We start from the raw sequence: 18,797 nt of genomic DNA, 5'->3' as shown, positions 1-18,797 counted from the left end.
GATGGGATGGAGAAGTGTTTGTGGTTTATAGCCATAGGTCCTGATATACTATAGAGTGCTTTCACCTTGGCTCCAACCCATCATCTTAATTCTAATCCTCCATTTTAGCCCCAGCCCTCCATCTTGAATTCTGGCCTGCCCTGTCTTAACATCTGACTTCCACCTTAGCTCCAGTCCTCCATTTTATCTCCAATCCTCCATCTTGCATCCCGGTCTCCCCTCTGTCCTAGTTACAGCCCTCCATCTTGGATCCTAGCCTACCCTCCATTTTAGAACCTGACTTCTACCTTAGCTCCACTTCTCCATCTTAGATCCTGGGCTGTGGGTCTCTTTCTCATGTTCCCAAAAGCAGAGATAGTTTGTATTAAAATACTCTCATTAATTTGCAATCTGTAGAAAGAAAAATATACTTTTAATATTCCGAACTATATTTTCAACTTTCCTTTCACAAATACGTTTACATTATCTATGTGTTACCATTGGAATAATATATCTTATAGGTCTCTGCAATGCTCAGCATATATCTTATAATATTTTAATTATATATATATTTATCTTTCTAATATGCATGTACATATACAGATACAATTTTTTTAAAATATTAGAAATAAGACAAGAGTTGTTTTGTTGAACTGAAGGAATTCCTGGGTGAATTTTGTTCCATAATAGGTAAAATTCAGGTTTATAGAATTATTAAACTTTGACTTCTTCTTAAGAATGACCACCCCTCAGAGAGAACTGCAACTGGACCGTCTGAATTTTATGGCTGGGTATTCAGAGATGAGCCCATGGCAAGTGTGAGAAGTGGAGATTTGGCCCCAGGCCTCCCTACCCCTCTGCAGGTGGCTGTGTTCTGCTCAGTTAATCCCATTAGCTGGCAGAGGCTTGTGGGGTTACTCTTCAGGGACATTTGCATTTTAGTAAAGAACTCTGTAAGGCCAAAAACGCAGAGTCTCTTTTTTTATTTTTCCGGTACGGGGGATTGAACTCAGGACCTTGCGCTTTCGAGGCAGGCACCAGAACCACTGAGCTAAATCCCCGGCCTGATGAGAGTCTCATTTTTAATAATACAGGCCTTGGGAGTAGAATTCTAGGATAGGAAGCCTTGTGGAGGACAGGGGGTCATTTGGCAATAACTTGTGCTCCCCACTCCCCTCCCGCCTTCTCTGAGATTGCCTAGCTGACCCCAATGCAGTGAACAACTTCCCTCCCCTGTTAGCCTAGGGCTTCAGGAGCCCTGCCCCAGCTCCAAAGCAGCATGGTTCCTTGGTGGTCTTGCACCTGACAGCCAGGAGCCCCTCCCTCATTCCAGTGGCAAGAGCCAGTTCCAGATCACAGCCGTTGGGGTGACTGACTCATTTGGTCAGTAATGACAAGCCCTGTGTTTCTTTAGTGTCCCTGGCAATGACGTCGGGAAATAAAAGAAGCTTCACTACTCTGTGGTTGCTTTGCTTTCTCTATAATGAAATAAATGTGGGACGGGGGGCATGGAAAAAAGAAACAAGGAAGAAAGAAGCCAGACCAGCAAACAAGCACCAAAATAACTTGGTTGTCTGTTATATGAACTGCCCCTGCCCCATCCTGTGGGTATAGCCAGAGCAGAAACTAGTGCATAGTGATACTTGGGCTGATTTCACACCTTAGCTTAGAGTTACTCAGAGGTGTATGATTCAATCGAGGGAGGCCTAATTGCCATTCTGACTTGCCAGATATTAGCATATCCTTCGAGAAACCTGGAAGCCTGCCAGTGAAGCTCCCCGTGTGACTTAAAGGGGGAACTTTTCTAGATGCATGATCTTTAGGGAAAGGAAATTAAGCTAATTTTGAAAGCTCCCAACACTCTAGTTTCCTTAAAATGTAAGGAGTTGAAGGCTAGGATGAGTGCTATGAATTCTCCCATAATATGTATTTGAATACATGTCATAGATTCTAAGTGTAGTGCTCAATACCACTCAGGTTTGAGGGTTCTTTTCTGTCTGGTTTTGTTTCTCACTGTCACCCTCCTGAAATGTGCCTTTCAGAAAGTTCTGGGATGGCGAACAGGATTGGAACAACACTGTCATGAGATGAGATGAGATTCCGGAAAGACCCCTAAATGCTGCAGTGTCCACAACACAGAAAGTACCCCTTGTGTGTGGCTCGGTGACAGTCAGCCAGGATGAGGGCAGTTAATTACATGGGTGCATTACAGCTTTATTTCAAACACAAAAGCATGCAGGCTGGTGATGGTATTAAGCAAACAGTCACGCTTTCCCTCAGAGCACAAAAGGCATTTGGATTTTATCCTCCCAGATCAGACCTCTCCACTTCCTTCTAAATAGCTTCCTCCTGTCCCTTAGCTAAGTCAATAGCGAGAAGCAGCCTCCAAGTTTTGGTAAATTGTGTGCCCTGACAAGGACTTGCAATTAGAAGACCCTGTGTAGATCTGAAGCCCAGAGGTAGCTGCTGCCACTGAGACTGAGACCAGCCTTGCCAGCACCTTGCTGCAGACAGGGGCCGGCTCAAAGCATCGATTTTTCTCCCCACCCTCTGAAGGTTAGGATTCTGCTTGGATCGCTGTTTCCAGCTAAAAGTTCCATCACCAAAGAGCCTGGATTTAGGTAGAGAAAGGACCACTTTGGCAAATGAGGGGAGAAGAGGCAAAACCAGCCATGCCATTTCCCTGACAGCTCTTTAATTATGATGAAAGAACAAGATGTGGTTTTTTTGTTTGTTTGTTTTTACAGAGGAGGCTTGTGATGGGGGGAGGGAGGGGACCTCTGAAAGGGACATGGGCTGCCGGGGTGCAGAGTGCAAAGCAGCTGTCACTGCCGAGTGATGGATGTGTTTGGAGGGGGCCAAGCCTCTCTGCAGTGTGTGCACTGCCAGCCCTGTCTTTGGGCCACCTTGCTATATTGAGCCAGAGGGAATTGTGCAAGCAAATGCCTGGAGGGCAGAGATGAACAACCTGCTGGATGCAGGCTTCTCCCTTCCCCTCTGTGGGCCAGGATATGATTTTACCCCTGGGCGTCTGCTGCCCTGCTGGTCAGCTCTGCCAAGTGGTCACACACCCCCATTGTCGAAGATCATGTTTTTCTTCAACGTCAGGTGCTAGGTCAGGTGTGGGAGCCTGTGGACATTCCAGGTCCTTGGAACGGGAGATAGGGACAGAGCCAGCAGGCCTGGGGACTGATATTCTGACTGGCAGAAGCCATGCTTCAGGGCTGGGGAAAGAGCTGCAGAGTCAGATGTTGAGAGGCCACATTCAGCTCAAGCAAGAGTAAAGGAAAGTCCCCCCTTTCCTCTCGTCTGTGCCATCCTGCCCTAGTCTCACATGTAAGCACCTGTTGGCTTGCTCCAGCCCTCCATGCGTGTGCAGGGGTGCTGGGCTGACAGCGTGCAGGAAGAAATAAAGGTGAATCCTAGACCCTGTCTCAGCTGAAAAGGACCTTTGCTTCTGGAAATGGGAAATAAGAGAAAGATTAGGAAAACTCATCCAGGTTAGTTCTGAGAACCCTAGGGGGACAAAGGGAGAAGGAAGAAAAAACAGATCCAGAAGGTGGATTACTTTGCCCATTCTCTCCTCCCTCCTCAGCTTCAGGGCTTTTTCCTGACAGGCGGCATGAAGTACAGGCTGCTTTGAGAGCCTCCAGTGTGGATTGCATGGAGCAGGAGACATGGCTCAAGCTGCATGTCCCTGCTGCCTTTGTATAATCTGCTGCACACGCAGGGTGCATGTTAGAAGGAATGTCGCTTTCTGGAGAGCCCTGGCCTTGAATTGAACACTGATTTGCAGCTTCTCCCCGCACCCGGAGGCACACTGCAGCAACTTCCCCAATCTGGTTTTTCTAGGGTTCTTTCTTCCCCTCACTCAATTGTCACACTCCGGGAGCTACTTCTAATTTTGATTATTATTATCGGGCAGCTGATAATGAAACAGCAGGGACTTGGGGCTTTGTGGTAGGTGAATTGTGGACATTTATGAGTGAAACCACTTTATTTTCTACACTCAGTAAGAAGATTAACAAGCAGAGTAAAACATCTGCAGAATCTTACTGGAGGTGAAGTGGTCCTGAAATAGTGAGGCTACGATGTAGGGATGCAGAACTAGCTCGTTGACCCAGACCAACTGTAGTCTCCCCGTCTGAGCTGAACAATCAGGAGTTTGTTCCCTGTCCCCGTTTTCAGTGATTCTGCCTGCCATGGAGATGGTGGAGCCACAGTCTCCTGCTTTGAATGGATCAGTTTAGGGGGAAACCCTCAAAAAATACGTTAGAACCTGTTTTTTTCTTCTTTCCTGTTAGGAAAGCAATATTAGGGGCCAGCATTTCAGTCTAAAGGGAGAAAGATGCTAGGGCAGCATCCTGTTTTATCACTCTCAGGCTGCTTAGATATTTTATTTTAAAATGATTGTAGTTTGGAGGGGAAAGTATTCAGATAAGTCACATACCGGGGTATACCTAACCTGAGCGTCAGAGGAAGCCCACAGGAGGGTGTTGTGCATTTTCAATGTCAGAATAAGTAAAGTATTAGGGTTTATCCCCTCTTAAAAATAAATAGGCACTTTGGAAAAGGAAAATGTCCAGGTGTTTGAGAAACAAAGTGAGGACATCTGTGGATGTTAGGTGGTAAATATCGGAATCACGTCTGAAGAATTGGTCTCATTTTTCATGTCAGAATTAATATTGGTTGAGATTAGATGGCTTCTTAATTTAGATCATTTACATTTTATAGAGCCCTGAAAAAAGGTGCCTAGCCACTTCTGGGAGCAGCAAAGCCAAAGAAACAGGGACAATCTAATCTCCAAAAAGATCCTTCCTTTCATCTGTAGCTTTGTCTGATAACTTTTGAATCATTTATCACAACTTACAAACTCAGATCTTCATGGTTAGAAATACATAACGGGGGCTGGCAATTTAGCTCAGTGGTTCCGCCGCCTGCCTCGCAAGCTCAAGGACTGGGTTTGATCCCCGGTACCAAAAAAAAAAAAAAGAGAGAGAGAGAGAAATGCAAAATGGTTCATACTAGTCCTATGGTTTTTTTTTTTTTTTTTTTTGGTACCAGGGATCGAACTTGGGACCTTGTGCTTGCAAGGCAGGCGGTGGAACCACTCAGTAAATCCCTGGCCCTCCTATGGCTTTTTATCATCCACACATTTCCTATTCTGGTGACCTTTTTGACTTGAATTTTTTGTCTTCTTGACACCAAATCTCCAATCAATTTGGTTGAAAATTCAATTGGGAAAGAGCATCTGGATGTTTGGTCTTCAAATAACCAATTCGCCTGAATATTTGAGCAGATCAGCTCATCCATGCACCTGCTCCCATCTAGCCCCAACAGTTTCCAAATGCTGCAGGAACCAGACAAAGCAGACCTCAAAACCAGCCTGCCCTGGGAGATGCAGGGACAGGAGCCTGTCCATGAGCGAGATGTGGGATCTCTCACCTTCTCTGCAGTAGCCATGAGAAGTCTGCTGCAGAGAGGAGGTGGGGATGAAGAAGCAGGCTGGTCCTTCCGGGCAGGCACAGGGGGAGAACAGTGGGGACAGAAATCTTTAGAGCTGAACTCTCAGCAATGACATCATTGTCAGAGTCAAGATTTGTCTAGTGCCTGCAGCCATCTTAGAATTTAGAGGACACTGAAGCCACACACCCTCATTTCATCTTAGGTTACAGCCAGCTCAGTCCAGCAGTGGAAAGAGAAGCATGAGAAATGTTGCTCTCATAGAAAAAGAAGAAGCCCTGTGATTTAGTTTCTTGGAAGAGCTGACCCGCGCCCCATCCTTATCTCAGAGTCCCTGAGACCAAAACTGGATAATCAATTCTCTCTCATCCTCTCTTCACATCTGCATAAACAATTGAGACCCCCTTGGCTGGCATTTCCCCCCTGATTTCTCAATACAGTAATAAGCCAGGTCAGTGAGAAGGAAGGAGCCGGAGGGAGGCAGAAGGTAGTGGCTCCCTGGCACATCTCCCTTTGTGCTTCTGCCTCATGAAGTTGGTTTCTATTTGCCAACAGCTCAGAGCAAAGGAAAGTGTGACTATTACCCACCAGATGCTGGTCCTCATCTGTCTTTCTTATTTTCCATTTAGGGTGTAAGCAGGGTGAGCCCAGATGTGATCAGACCACCAAAGCCCAGCCTTGATCCTTTATTTTTATGTTCCAGTCACAGAACCTTGAAAATGTGTTTTCATCCCTTCATCACATACTGAGAATTTTGAGGGGCTGGGGGAGAAGGTCAAGAACTGATGACTTAAATTTGTAGTAGCCCCATGAAGCAGACCTCAGAATTGTAATAATGGGTCTTTGCTGGACAAATTAAAGTCATGTTTCTGAAAGGAAGAGACTGACAGCCAGCAGATCTCAAAGAATCATCAAGTACAGGGAGGAAGGCTAAGCAAGGGTTCAGTTACTATAAACTACAGAGATTTTTTGTTTGTTTGTTTCCCTAGGGTTTTTAGGCCACTAGTAGCTCTTCCCCTCTTCCTTTGCAGATTTGCTATTTTGCTTTAGACATTTCACAAACTTAAGCATCCATGTTTTTCCCTCTCAAAATCTCTTCTTTGCCATTTATTTTATTTATTTATTTATTTTTGGTGCCAGGGATCAAACTCTGGTCCTTGCGCTTGCAAGGCAGGTGGCAGAAACACTGAGCTAAATCCCCGGCCCCTGCCATCTACTTTAGAAACTAAATACTTGTTGTAGAGTTCTGTTCTTTAGCCACTGTCTTTTTCACCTTTTCTTTCTTTTTGAAAGTTTCCTTCTCTTTGCCTTCTGTAGTCCCCAATAAATCTAGTATATAGGTAATTTTGTCAACTTGAGGAAAACAAATTTATTTAACACATTGGAGAATGTGCATGATAAATGAAATATAAAGGCATTTTATACTTACAATTAAAATATTAGTTGTGCTGGGAATCACACCAGTCATTTTTTTTTTTATGTTCTTTCAGCTAACTCATGGTAGGTAGCTCATTGAAAGAGTGGATTTGAAAAAAATTACACAAATAATAGAAGATTAAGAAATACTCTTCTCAGGCTGAGAATGACTTTAAATTATCCTGTTCTGGGCACCTCTCAGTAGTGTGGTTTAAATAACATCAATTTGGGGGCATGTAGCTTTTTAGACTGAGATGCCTGTAATAGTTGTGAGAAAATGGAGTGTATACTTAACTTTGAACTTAGATATCTCTTGGTACTGACTAAGTTTTATATCAACTTCCTGTGCATGGTTCAGCCATCTGCCACCATTTTGACAGAAGATGAGCATCTGGGACCTTTGCTATCAATGAAGTGAACCAAGCAGAGCTTTGTCTAGGACCCATCTTGACTTGGCCAAACCTTGCCTAAACTTCTTGCTTCCTCTCTTAACTAGGGCAGTTTCATAGGTTGGTCTTGGATATTTCTGAGTTGCCCTCTTACCAGCATGCTAATATCACACCAGAACTCCCAAGGTTTGGTCTACAGCCATCCATCACTCTTTGCTGTTCCCAAGTTCTCAGCAGATCCACTGTCTTCCTAGATGACTGCTGATTTCTCAGCTCAGGTTGGACTGAAGGAGCCAGAGGAAGCTTTACCCCGCTCCCCCTCCCGAGAAGGCATTCATGTCTTCCATAGGTGAAGGGCTAGTTTTCCAGAGTCTTTATTTCTTAGCGTTAGGTCACTGCAACCCTGGGATAAAAATAGGTATAATTAGTATGTTGCACATTAGACTCTGCATTTCTATCTTTGTGCCAGTTCCTTTAATATAACTAATTTTGGTGACACATCTCCTAGAATCCTAGGCTTGCTCTGGTTGCTGAAATCCTCCAAGAGCTGAACATGTTTGCTTTAGAACCTAGAAAGTTTGGTCCTGATTAGATCTTCTCTTTGCCCTGTTTTCCTGAACACTGCACGCTCATCTTGATTTACTTCTTCTTTGATCAGGGAGCCACAGCTCCACTCTCCCCCAAGGCTGACACTTTTGTTGAAGGTTGAGTGCACAGGTCCTCTGTGCCTGTGGCGAAAGGGTCTTTCCTGGCTGACTCCAGAGTCACCACCAGCTACTTGGGGAAAAATTCGAATTAGGCATCATGACTTCAGCCAAGCTGGGCACACAGTGAGTACACCTGTCACTTCAGCCAGTGTCCAAGATTCAGCCCCACGGATCACAGCTGTAGCATTATTTCAGAACAAGCAAGTCAGTATTTAATGTTCCTTTGAAAAAATAAATCACTCAAACTGCTACTGTTCACCTATTAACCCTGAGGGGATTTCTGGAGGGGAGGGTGGTCCATAATTTGCTGGGCTAATGTGGCTAATGTACCCTTTTGAATTATTTTAAAAGACCATTTCTTATATACTGGAGCTAGAGAAAAAACAACAGCATCCTCTTGCTCTCTTGAAGCCACAGACTTCCAAAATAACCAGTTAGATTTTCTTTTTATTTATATTTTTACCAGCATAGCACAAGTTCTGCTTTTTACAGTTGGTGGCTCCTGTTTCTTTCCTCTTTCCATGTTTTTTTTTTTTTTTTTGGTACTGGGGATCAAACTCGGGTTCTTGCGCTTGCGCAGCAGGCAGTGAAACCGCTGAGCTAAATCCCCAGCCCCTTTCCACGGTATTTTAAATTAGCCCATCATCCTTGGCAAATCTTAATTTACAATTAAGTGCTGAGAAAAAGTTCATCATCAATCAGAACTTCTCACTCTATATAAATGGTCCCTGAAAGCAATACACATTATTTTGTGTGTCCTTCCATTAGCTGGGCCCTTCTGTCACCTGGCTCTTAATAAATGAATTGGCCATCTGCAGTCAATCCACATAGTACAAATTGTTTGAAGGCAGAGTCCTCTGGCTTCTGAAGGAAATTGGCTATATTTAGTGTTTTAAGCAAATCTGCTTTGTCTTCTTTGTAAAGTCAGTGACATTCTTTCAATTTTGGGGGTGTAATTAGCACAAAAGGAGCAGTAATCTGAGAAGCTACAGAGACTAAAGCAAGGGAGAGGCAGGAATGTTCAAGAAAGTGGACTGAGGCAGCTTTCTCAGGGTTGAGCAGTGAGCAGAGAGCTCAGGATGTGGCTGTGGAGCTGAGGTCCGCAGCTCAGAAAAAATCTTTTCGTCCTGTCCCGACTGGTTGCAAATGCTTGATGCTTTGGCTGCATAATTTTCTCATTGTAACTTCCAGAGGTCAGCAGGGACCTCAGAAAGCCACGGTACCATCTGGGTGCTGCTGTTGATGAGTGGGCTCCTCATGGACCAGCAAGAGCACTGCGTGCACAGCCAAGCCCTGAACAAACTGCTGAGTGAGGGAGTGAGGGGTGGGGTGCAGTTGCCCGGCTGTGACCAAATGGAAGCTGACTGGAGGCAGCTGGGGCTTGCACAGGGCCACCTGCAGAGGATGAGGGGCCTTGCTGAGAGCCCTGTAGAGTGTGCCTCAGTGGTGTGTCCCCTCCAGACAGAAACCCTGGACATAGGTGGCACTGAACTAAAATCACACATTTGTCAGTCTGAATCTGAATGTCTGTGAGCAAAGGCAGAAAGATGAATAGGCACCTACATCCCCGATGAATTAAATGAGTGGCTAATCCTGTCATTAATTGCTTCATTTGGTTTACCAGCAGCAGATGGAATGGACCTAGTGAGGGTAGTTTCAGCTAGGAGGGAAGGTAAATAACACTGTGGCCCTGTCAGCATCTCAGGTGGCTCAAAGTGGGCTAGTCAATAATTGTAAAGCTCTTTGAAAGTAAACACTGAACATGTAAAACTTCTAGTTAGTAATTTTTTACTTTTGTATGTGTACAGAGAAGCAGTTAACTACAAAATTTGTTGCCTCATCAGGTTTTTAACTTTCTAACTAAATTTAGGGCTAATTATGAAGAATTGAATATAATGTAAAAAAAACTCCTCCTAAAATCTTTGAAATAAGAGTGATTAAAAAGCTTCTTTTATACAAGAAAGTGTTCTTAGACCTGCAGCATCTCCAGTTGCACCAACTGCTGTTTTGTTTTCCTGTTGTCATTTGTTTAGTAAGATGCGGGATCACAGTGCCATTTTACTAAGGTATCTTGCAAATAAAAACAAAGATTAGCTGGTTCATGCCTATTTTCAACCAGTCTCCCTGCATTAGTCCCCATCCTGGATGAGTTTCCATCTTCAAGGCCAAGCTAAAAGTTCTAAGCAACAGGTTTTCCTGTTACCTTAGTCCTCATGAAATTTTTTTCCCAAGGGAAGTGGGGGATGTTTTAGCTTAGGAAGATTAATTTTCCTCCTGTAGAGTGTGGAGCTCTTTAATATTCTTTTATTCAATTAACCTTTCCATTAAGTGGGGCCATTGGTCTGTTGTTATTGATGAGCCTAGAAGAGAATGGGGTGACTCAGTGCTCCTCGTGGACTTTACCTTTAGTTTTAGATTTAATCGTTCGTGCTGATGCTGTGTTCTGCAGAAGGGCATCCCTTTTGGTTTGCTAATGGATCTGTTCCTCCCAATTCTTATCCAAGTTGTTTGTCTTTGTAGAATATTCAACCAAAGGTAATGTAGACATCATGTTTTTGGGTTTAGGTTTTCAGAGGAAGAAATGATCCACATAGTCTCCCCATTAGCTCCCCCTGTGTAGTGCTGAAGGACCCTAGTTAGCATGACAGGCTCCATATTGCTGCTTGACCCACCTGCCTGCCCTTTAGATGAACTCAGAAGGAGGAAGCTTAAAAACCTCCTCCCCTTAGAAAGTCTCTTTAGAAATAACAATTAATCAACTATTGTTTTACAAATTTTCTGCTTCTGTACCTTTTGCTTGCTTTACTGTTCTGTTCCATGGGGGGCCTAGAAACTGTTGGCCTCAAAGGTGTATAAAATATGTTAATCTTCCCCCAGTCAGGGCTCGAGTCTGATGCTTGGCTTGGGTCCCGGCCAGTAATAAACTCCTGTGTGGATTTAATATCGGTCTTTGTTGGTTCTCTCTCACTGGGTGTAACATTCTTGGAGGCCCCAGTGAGATAGCCAGCTGCTCTGGAGCTTATTATCTTGGAGCCATTGTTTCTTTTTAGGAGAGACCAGGATTGGACATCAGCAGTGTTTGGTCCCTCTGGACACTGGTCTGTGGAAGGAGAGGCCACCAAGACGGTATTCCGGGGCTAGGCCACCCTGATGGTATTCCAGGGCTCCAGGTAGGCCGGTCCCAGTCGGGCCCTATTGCTGATCAACTGACCCTCAGGAGTTTATCAGGAAAGCCTCTAGAGGTAAGAATTGAATGATTCTTAGTGCAGTGTGGGTAGGTAGGAGGAAGCCGGATGCCGCACAGGTTCCCTTACCTAGAGTCTATTCATGACAGCAAGCAGACTCACTGGGTCCAAGTCCTCAGAAGAGCGACTCCCTGGGTGGGGTCCGAATCCATTGGGCCCCAGAGGTTTTACTTGGCCAAAGTTTGTCTTTGTCTGTTTATTGTTGTCTGTCTGCTTGCTCTGTGTGCCTTTTGCATTTTCACAGGCTAAAATTATGGGTTCCTCACAGTCCACAGAAGGAACTCCACTTGATTGTGTTTTGAATAACTTTAAAAAAATTTATTCCACAGACAGAGAAGATGAATATGGCATGAAATTTTCTAAAGGCAAATTGCAAACTCTGTGTCAATCAGAATGGCCAAGTTTTGGAGTCAGTTGGCCCCCGGTGGGAACTTATTCTGTGCACATTGCTCGCAAGGTTTGAAATGTGGTCACAGGAGTCAGGGCCCCAGAGGTCCCAATCGACCTTTGGCACTTGATCAGGACAGGACTACAGTCCATCAGCCCTGTCTTTCTCCTCCCTTTTTCCTTTAAAACGGAGCCCGGGAGAGGATTGATTTATGTCCCTTTTAGAACTAGTGATCTTTACAATTGAAAACATCAAAATCCCCCCTTCTCTGAAAAACCTCAGGCATTAATCTCTTCTTGAGTCTGTTTTTCATACCCATCAACCAACCTGGGATGACTGCCAGCAGCTTTTACAGATCCTATTCACCACTGAGGAGTGGGACCGCATTTATCAACAGACAGTCAAAGAGGCCCTTGGTCCAAACCCTGGTGTCATTCCTGGAACTCTGGGGTATTCAGCCAGGGCTGAAACAGTGGTTCCATCATGACGCCCTGAATGGTGCCCCAATGATGATGACAGTAGGAGGAGGAGGCTGAGGACCTACCGCCAGCACTTATTAGGGGGACTCCAGGCAGCAGCCAGAAAGCCCACTAATTTGAGTAAGGTAAGTGAGGTTCGCCAGGGAAAAATGGAGTCTCTGGCTGCATTTTTGGAGAGACTCTTGGAAGCCTATGGAGTTTTCACTCCTATTGACCCAGAGGCTCCCGAAAATGCAGCAGCTTTAAATCTGGCCTTTGTTTCCCAGTTGGCCCCAGACATTAGAAAAAAAATTACAGAAATTGGAGAGATTTGAGGGAAAAAATAGAACTGAACTCCTGAACGTAGCCCAGAAAGTTTATGGTAACTGTGATGCCCCCCGAGGAAGTCCTAGCCAAGAAACTGGGGAAAAGTCACTATTGCTGCACTCCAGACACAAGAGACAGTCCCTCCGGACAGAAAAAGAAAAAGCCTTTCAAGAAAGCCTTAGTGTCAGCACCAGCCCTGACCCTACGTGATGTCACCAAGCCCTTTCAGTTGTCTGTGGCTAAACGAGGGGGCATAGCCAAAAAAGTGCTAGCTCAGGCATTAGGGCCTTAAAACAGACCTGTGGTCTACTGTCTAAAAGACTTGATCCTGTGGCAAGTGGATGCTCTACCTGTTTGAGGGCAGTTGCAGCCACCACCCTCCTGGTCAAAGAGACAGATAAACTCAGCCTGGGACAGGACCTGGTCATCACCACACCCCATGAGGTGGAAACATTGCTGAGAGGAACCTCAGAATGATGGCTCTCCAACACTCACCTGACTCAGTACCAGGTCCTGTTGCTGGATGCTCCATGCATCAGATTTGCCCAAGAAATGACCCTCAATCTGGCCACCTTACTCCCGGACTCCCACTCATATGCATGCCCTTCCATGACTGTGTGGACACTCTGACAACTTCTACCACCAACCGCCCAGATCTGACTGATGTTGCACTGCAAAGCCCAGATGAGACCTTCTTCACCGATGGAAACAGCTTTGTGGAAGACCGAGTCAGGTATGCGGGAGCGGCCATAGTCAGTCCAGGAGAACAGGTGCACTGGACACAGGCATTAAGCCGGGGGGCTTCAATGCAGAGGGCTGAACTAATAGCTTTAATTAAAGCCCTGTTAGGTCGAGACAAGGCCGTAAACATCTACACTGACCGGCGGTATGCATTCGCCACTGCCCATGTGCATGGCGACATCTACAGACAGAGAGGGCTATTGACATCAGAAGGGAAAACTATCAAAAAATTTAAAAAATTTTTGGCCTTATTGGAGACAATTTGGAAACCCAGGGCATTGGCTGTTATTCATTACAAAAGCCACCAAAAAAAAGACAGCTTCGAGGCCCACGGTAACCGAGAGGCCAATGATGCAGCCTGATGAGTGGCCAGGGAACCAGTGGGGCCAATAGAGATTCTGCCCATCCGACCCTTTGGCTACCTGCTAGAAAGACCCAAATATACCCCGGAAGAGGACGAGGAAAACCAAAAGCGAGGGGGTACAAAACTGGACTCAGGCTGGTGGAAAGGGACAAACGAATAAGTTTGTCTCCCCTGAGCCCTGGGGTGACAACTTGTTCATAAGTTACATCACTTAACTCACCTGGGAAAATCAGTTCAAAAGACTAATGAGCTCTAAGTTTTCAATCCCACGACTGACCTCTGTGGTCCAGGACATCAGTTCCAGGTGTCAGGTGTGTACACAGGTAAACTCCAAGACGAGACCAAGGAACAAAGGTAATCGACTGTGGGGAAGAGAGCCAGGGGAACATTGGGAACTTGATTTCACCGAAATAAAATCCAACAATAGGTTCAAATATTTACTGGTATTGGTTGACACCTACTCAGGTTGGGTAGAAGCTTTCCCCACTCATGGAGAATCAGCCAACATAGTGACTAAGGTTTTGCTCCAGGACATAGTTCCCCAATTTGGCATCCCTCATTACCTGGGGTCTGACAATGGGCCTGCCTTCACGGCACAGATATCCAAATTGTTGACAAGGGCACTACATATCAATTGGAAGTTACACTGTGCCTATCACCCACAAAGTTCAGGGCAAGTGGAAAAGATAAATAGAACCCTGAAAAAAACCCCTGACTAAATATGTTCTAGAAACTGGCTGTAGGTGGCCCAATCTGCTTCCTCTAGCCTTGTAAAAAGTTAGATGTACCCCATATGTTGACACATTTACCCGTTTTAAAATCTTGTATGGGAGGCCACTGCCACTCCTCCCTAAGTTAAACCTTAAACAGATAACAGAGTTCTTGTGTCTCTTTACTTCAATCTCTTCAGGCCTTACAGATTCTTCAGAGTGAGATCCAGGCTACAATACAACAGGCTCGAGAAAAAAAAAACAACCTTTGCGACGTTCCAGCCTCATGCTTTCAAGCCAGGAGACCTGGTCCTGATATGCTTGGTTTGCTTGCACCAAGGACTTGACTAAATACATTCCCAAATCAGTCTTGGCTACCCAATCTGCCACTTTATTTTGTGTCACCGTGTATGTTGTTCCACAAGTCTTGTATTATAATGGAAAAAGGGGGCCATGAACATCTGGGATTAACCACTGAACACTATAGGAGTAAATGGGCTGCCCCCGTTTTAGTGCCCATTCTGGTGGGATTAGGAATAGCTGGGTAGTAGCTATTGGAACTTCCTCCCTGACCCTTCAGGACACAAATTTTAAAGCCCTAAGCCACCAAGTAGCCAGAGATTTGGGTCACCTGAAAGACTTGATCTCCAGATTTAAAAAAACCAGGTTGATTCCCTAGCTGAGATGGTCCTGCAAAATCAAAGGGGACTTGACCTCCTGTTTATAAAACAAGGAGTGTTATATGTAGCCCTAGAAAAAAACCTGTTGCTTCTATGCTAATCAGTCTGGTGTCATTAGAGATACCTTAGCTATAGTTAGGGAAAATTTAAAGACTAAATATGCTCAACAAAGGGATCAACATTGGTTTCAAAATCTATTTGACTTGTCCCCACGGTTAACTACCCTACTTTCTGCTGTAGCAGACCCCTTAGTTATCTTCTGCTTTTGCTCGTGGGATCTTACATTATAAATGCTCTGACTAAATATGTTAGACAGAGGGTTGATGCAGTTAAACTGATGGTGTTGAGACAAAATTATGAGATTTAAAACATGTTTTAGAAAAAAAATCTGAAAAATAAATACAGAAATCAAAGATTTGATTAGGTTACAAGAACCAGTGGGGAATGAAGGACCCTAGTTAGCAAGACAGACTCCATATTGCTGCTTGACCCACCTGCCTGCCCTTTAGATGAACTCAGAAGGAGGAAGCTTAAAAACCTCCTCCCCTTAGAAAGTCTCTTTAGAAATAACAGTTAATCAACTATTGTTTTACAAATGTTCTGCTTCTGTACCTTTTGCTTGCTTTACTAGTTCTATCCCATGGGGGGCCTAGAAACTGCTGGCCTCAAAGGTGTATAAAACGTTTGTCTCCCGCAGTCTGGGCTCAAGTCCGATGCTCGGCTCGGTCCCGGCCAGTAATAAACTCCTGTGTGGATTTAATATTGGTCTCTGGTTGGTTCTCTCTCACTGGGTGTAACAGTGCAGGTGGTTGCATTGTTTAAAGCCAACTCCCATCTGCTCATGGGGAGAGAGAAAGGTACTGGTGACCACAAATCGTCTCTCATAATGGGTGCCCGCCCATCAGAATCAGGAGCAACCAGTGAAGGCTGCAAGCAGTCCCAGTTAGGGAGGGCACACTCTATATTTTAAATTAATTGAGCCTGGGTTCAGGTTGTGTGCAACGGTTTTAAGTAGATGGATGGACAGCAATGCAAAGCCATTGGATGTAGAAATTGGGCCAGAATACATTGGCCAATGCACCCCACATGCAATTTGCACCAGAGTGACAGAATGTCCTAAATTAAAGATTATTTTTAAATTAATTGATGGATATTAAATAGGGAAATTTTATGTGCCCATGTACTTGATTCTTCCGTGGTCGACTTCAGTCTTCTGAAATGAAGTTTGACATCACGTTAACTTTTGAATGCAAGTTCGGGGTTACTTTGTGGCTGAAATTACTAAGTGGGGAATATGACAAGAAAAAAAAATGCCCTAGATGATCACTACATTAGATTTTAAGGAACTTTTATGGTCTTAAGTAATAGGACCTTCTTACAGGGGCTAACTAGGAGTAGAAAATGTTTTATACAATACCTGCTTTCATCTCTTCTATATAGCATAGGTTTCAAGTAACATTTATTTGCAGTAACAGTTTCAGTCAGTTGTTCTAGTTAAAGTGCAGATTATGCTTTGAAGACAGAAAGCACTGTGGAAGCACTAAATACTATTATTAAAACCTTACAGCTAAAGTTTCTATTTCAGTGGAAACCTATTTATTGTTTCCTAGGCTATTAAAATAATATTATAATTATATTTTCTCTGGGTTCTTGGAAAATAGCTTGCAATGACCCCAAGTAATGAAAGGCCAAGGAGAACACTCTTGTCCAAAAACTGAATTACATCATTAAGTATACTATTTTCAAGATTCTAAAATGTAGCAATTCTGTTGGTTCTAAAAGCAGACAAGACATTCTTACTTCAAAAGGAAGATGCAAAGGAGCCAAGGAACACAAACTCCAGCCATAATTGTGAAATTTACAAGACCACAAAATTTAAACCCTGACTTGTAAATTCATTCATTGTTGCAAAAAATAGAATATTGAAAAGAAATATTGCTAGGCCATCTCTCTGTGAGATCTGTGACACCATCTGTTTAACTAAGTCGTATCATTAGGTGACCCAGTGCTTTAGATTAGGGACATGTTATTATCTCAACTTGTTGGCTGTGGCATGAAGCAAGTCACCTGAGCCAGGGTGGGAACTGGGCCCTCCCTGAGTATTTTATACCCAGGATGTTTTGGCCCTTTGCCCCTCCTTGGAGCTCAAAGTTTCCCTACCTTCCATCTCTTCTGAGCCAAATGAGGGGCACCTCCAGCAGAAAAGTCTCTGGTGTGGATGTTCTAAGAATGATGCTATGGAAATTGTTCTACTGTCATGACATAAAGTAGGTGCTTAAAAATAGCAATAACTGGGCCAGGGATGTAGCTCAGTGGTGCTGCATCCTGCCTCAAAGCGCAAGGTCCCAAGTTCGATCCCCAGTACCAAAAAAAAAATTTACTAATTCATATGACGTGGTCATACATGTTAACCTCCAAACTAGACTTTAAAAAAAAGATTATAACTTTTAGGGCCCAGGTAGGTCAAATGCTAGGCCAAAAACTGTAGATGCTGTCAGCTCACCATAGCAATTAAGTAAAATCTCTTCTTTCACTTTGTGTCGAGTGGAAACAAGAACACTGAACAGACCACAAACCAGCTTGTGTTGCAGAGCTCTCAGTGTCATTTGCTTACCTGTAAACCCTTGGTTTCACCTGCTGCCATTTATTTACAAAGTAAATGCTTTATTTGTCCATCCATGCTTAGTCATAATAAAACATAAGCAAAACCTACACTTAATAAATTTTTTTCTTCAAGGATAGCCTGCCAGGGTAGGAGTTGAAAGAAATATAAGCTGACCTTACGTTACACATTTCCAGGACAATGGTCCCAATTGTGCCTTGCCAAGAACATGTGTCAGGTATGCCATGGGACAGTTTCACTCCTTTTAAAGTTCAGGTGTGATATTTATCTAAAAGGGGAAGGCAGTAAGTCAACTCAGAGACTTCCAAATAAGGAGACTCCTCACTATATTCATTGTATAACTGTGTAGCTACCCACATAAGTATCAAAGTTGTATTGGTTACTATTTACCTTGCACCTTGTAAATACAATGTATTTGTGCTTTGCCACAGTAGAAGCAGGAAGATACTTTTGACTAAATGGAGCATAACAAAAATTTCTGGGCAGTTCCTCCCTCTTCTAAGTCTTTTTATCAAAAAAAAAATTTTTTTTGGTACTAGGGATCGAACTTGGGACCTTGCACTTGTGCAGCAGGTGCCGGAACCACTGAGCTAAATCCCCAGCCCCTTTTTATCAATTTTTAAAAATGACAATTGATGATGACTCAAATTCAGCTAAAGAGCTTTTATTTAATATATAAATATGGAAAACCTCAGCTCTGTCTTTAAGTAGGCGCTAATTGAGTTGAACAGGAATGAGTCATGATCTCTCCACACAGTCCCAGATTCATTGATGAAAGGCCTCCCTGCCACGTATGTTTTCATATGAGCACATTTAGGGCATCAGTTAAATATTTTTATCCACTTCTCTTTAGGGGGAAGGCATGAATCGAGAACAGTAGTGCCTTTGCACTTTTTTCAGAATGGGTACCTTCTTGTATGGAAGAGAGGTCATAGAGTGGCAACTTCACAGCAGTTTGAGAAAGTTAGAGACCCACATTTCCACCAGGGGAGGGCAGGCCTTCAGGTGAGGGTCTGCCTGCTGGGCTTGGCTTCTCGTTCTTAATTTCTGGTGACTTTGAATTGCTCTCTGTTGGCCTTTCAGACTCATTAAAAAAAAAAAAAAGAGGCCTTATAGAATGGGGGCTAGAGGTATAATTGAAGGGGCCAAGAAAAATAATGTGGGACACCTCTGTCACACCTGTCCTTACTTTGAGTTGAGCGAACTGGGAGGAAAGGAGCAGCTCAGCAGTCCCGTTGAGTGGTTAAGAGTGTCTTTTCTATTAAAAAAAAAAAAAAAAAAGAGTGTCTTTTCTGTTTTCAAAGCTA

General features: G+C 43.9%; 1 long non-coding RNA gene across 2 annotated transcripts; it reads left to right on the top strand.

Annotated features, from left to right (window-relative positions):
* The first annotated feature begins 594 nt into the window (after positions 1 to 594).
* Positions 595 to 15,463, top strand: LOC147822164 (uncharacterized). 2 transcript variants are annotated; one of them, XR_015445998.1, is made up of 2 exons: positions 595 to 12,191; positions 14,388 to 15,463. It is a non-coding gene; the product is annotated as an uncharacterized LOC147822164 (long non-coding RNA). The 2 variants fall into 2 exon arrangements; XR_015445997.1 differs by having other exon boundaries at positions 595 to 13,105.
* The last annotated feature ends 3,334 nt before the right edge of the window (positions 15,464 to 18,797 follow it).

Source organism: Heterocephalus glaber, unplaced genomic scaffold (assembly GCF_053883595.1).
Source record: "Heterocephalus glaber isolate CG9 unplaced genomic scaffold, H.glaber_assembly_v1.0 deba00001673, whole genome shotgun sequence".
In the NCBI taxonomy this organism is placed as follows: domain Eukaryota; kingdom Metazoa; phylum Chordata; class Mammalia; order Rodentia; family Bathyergidae; genus Heterocephalus; species Heterocephalus glaber.
This window is presented reverse-complemented; position numbering and strand designations above follow the sequence as displayed.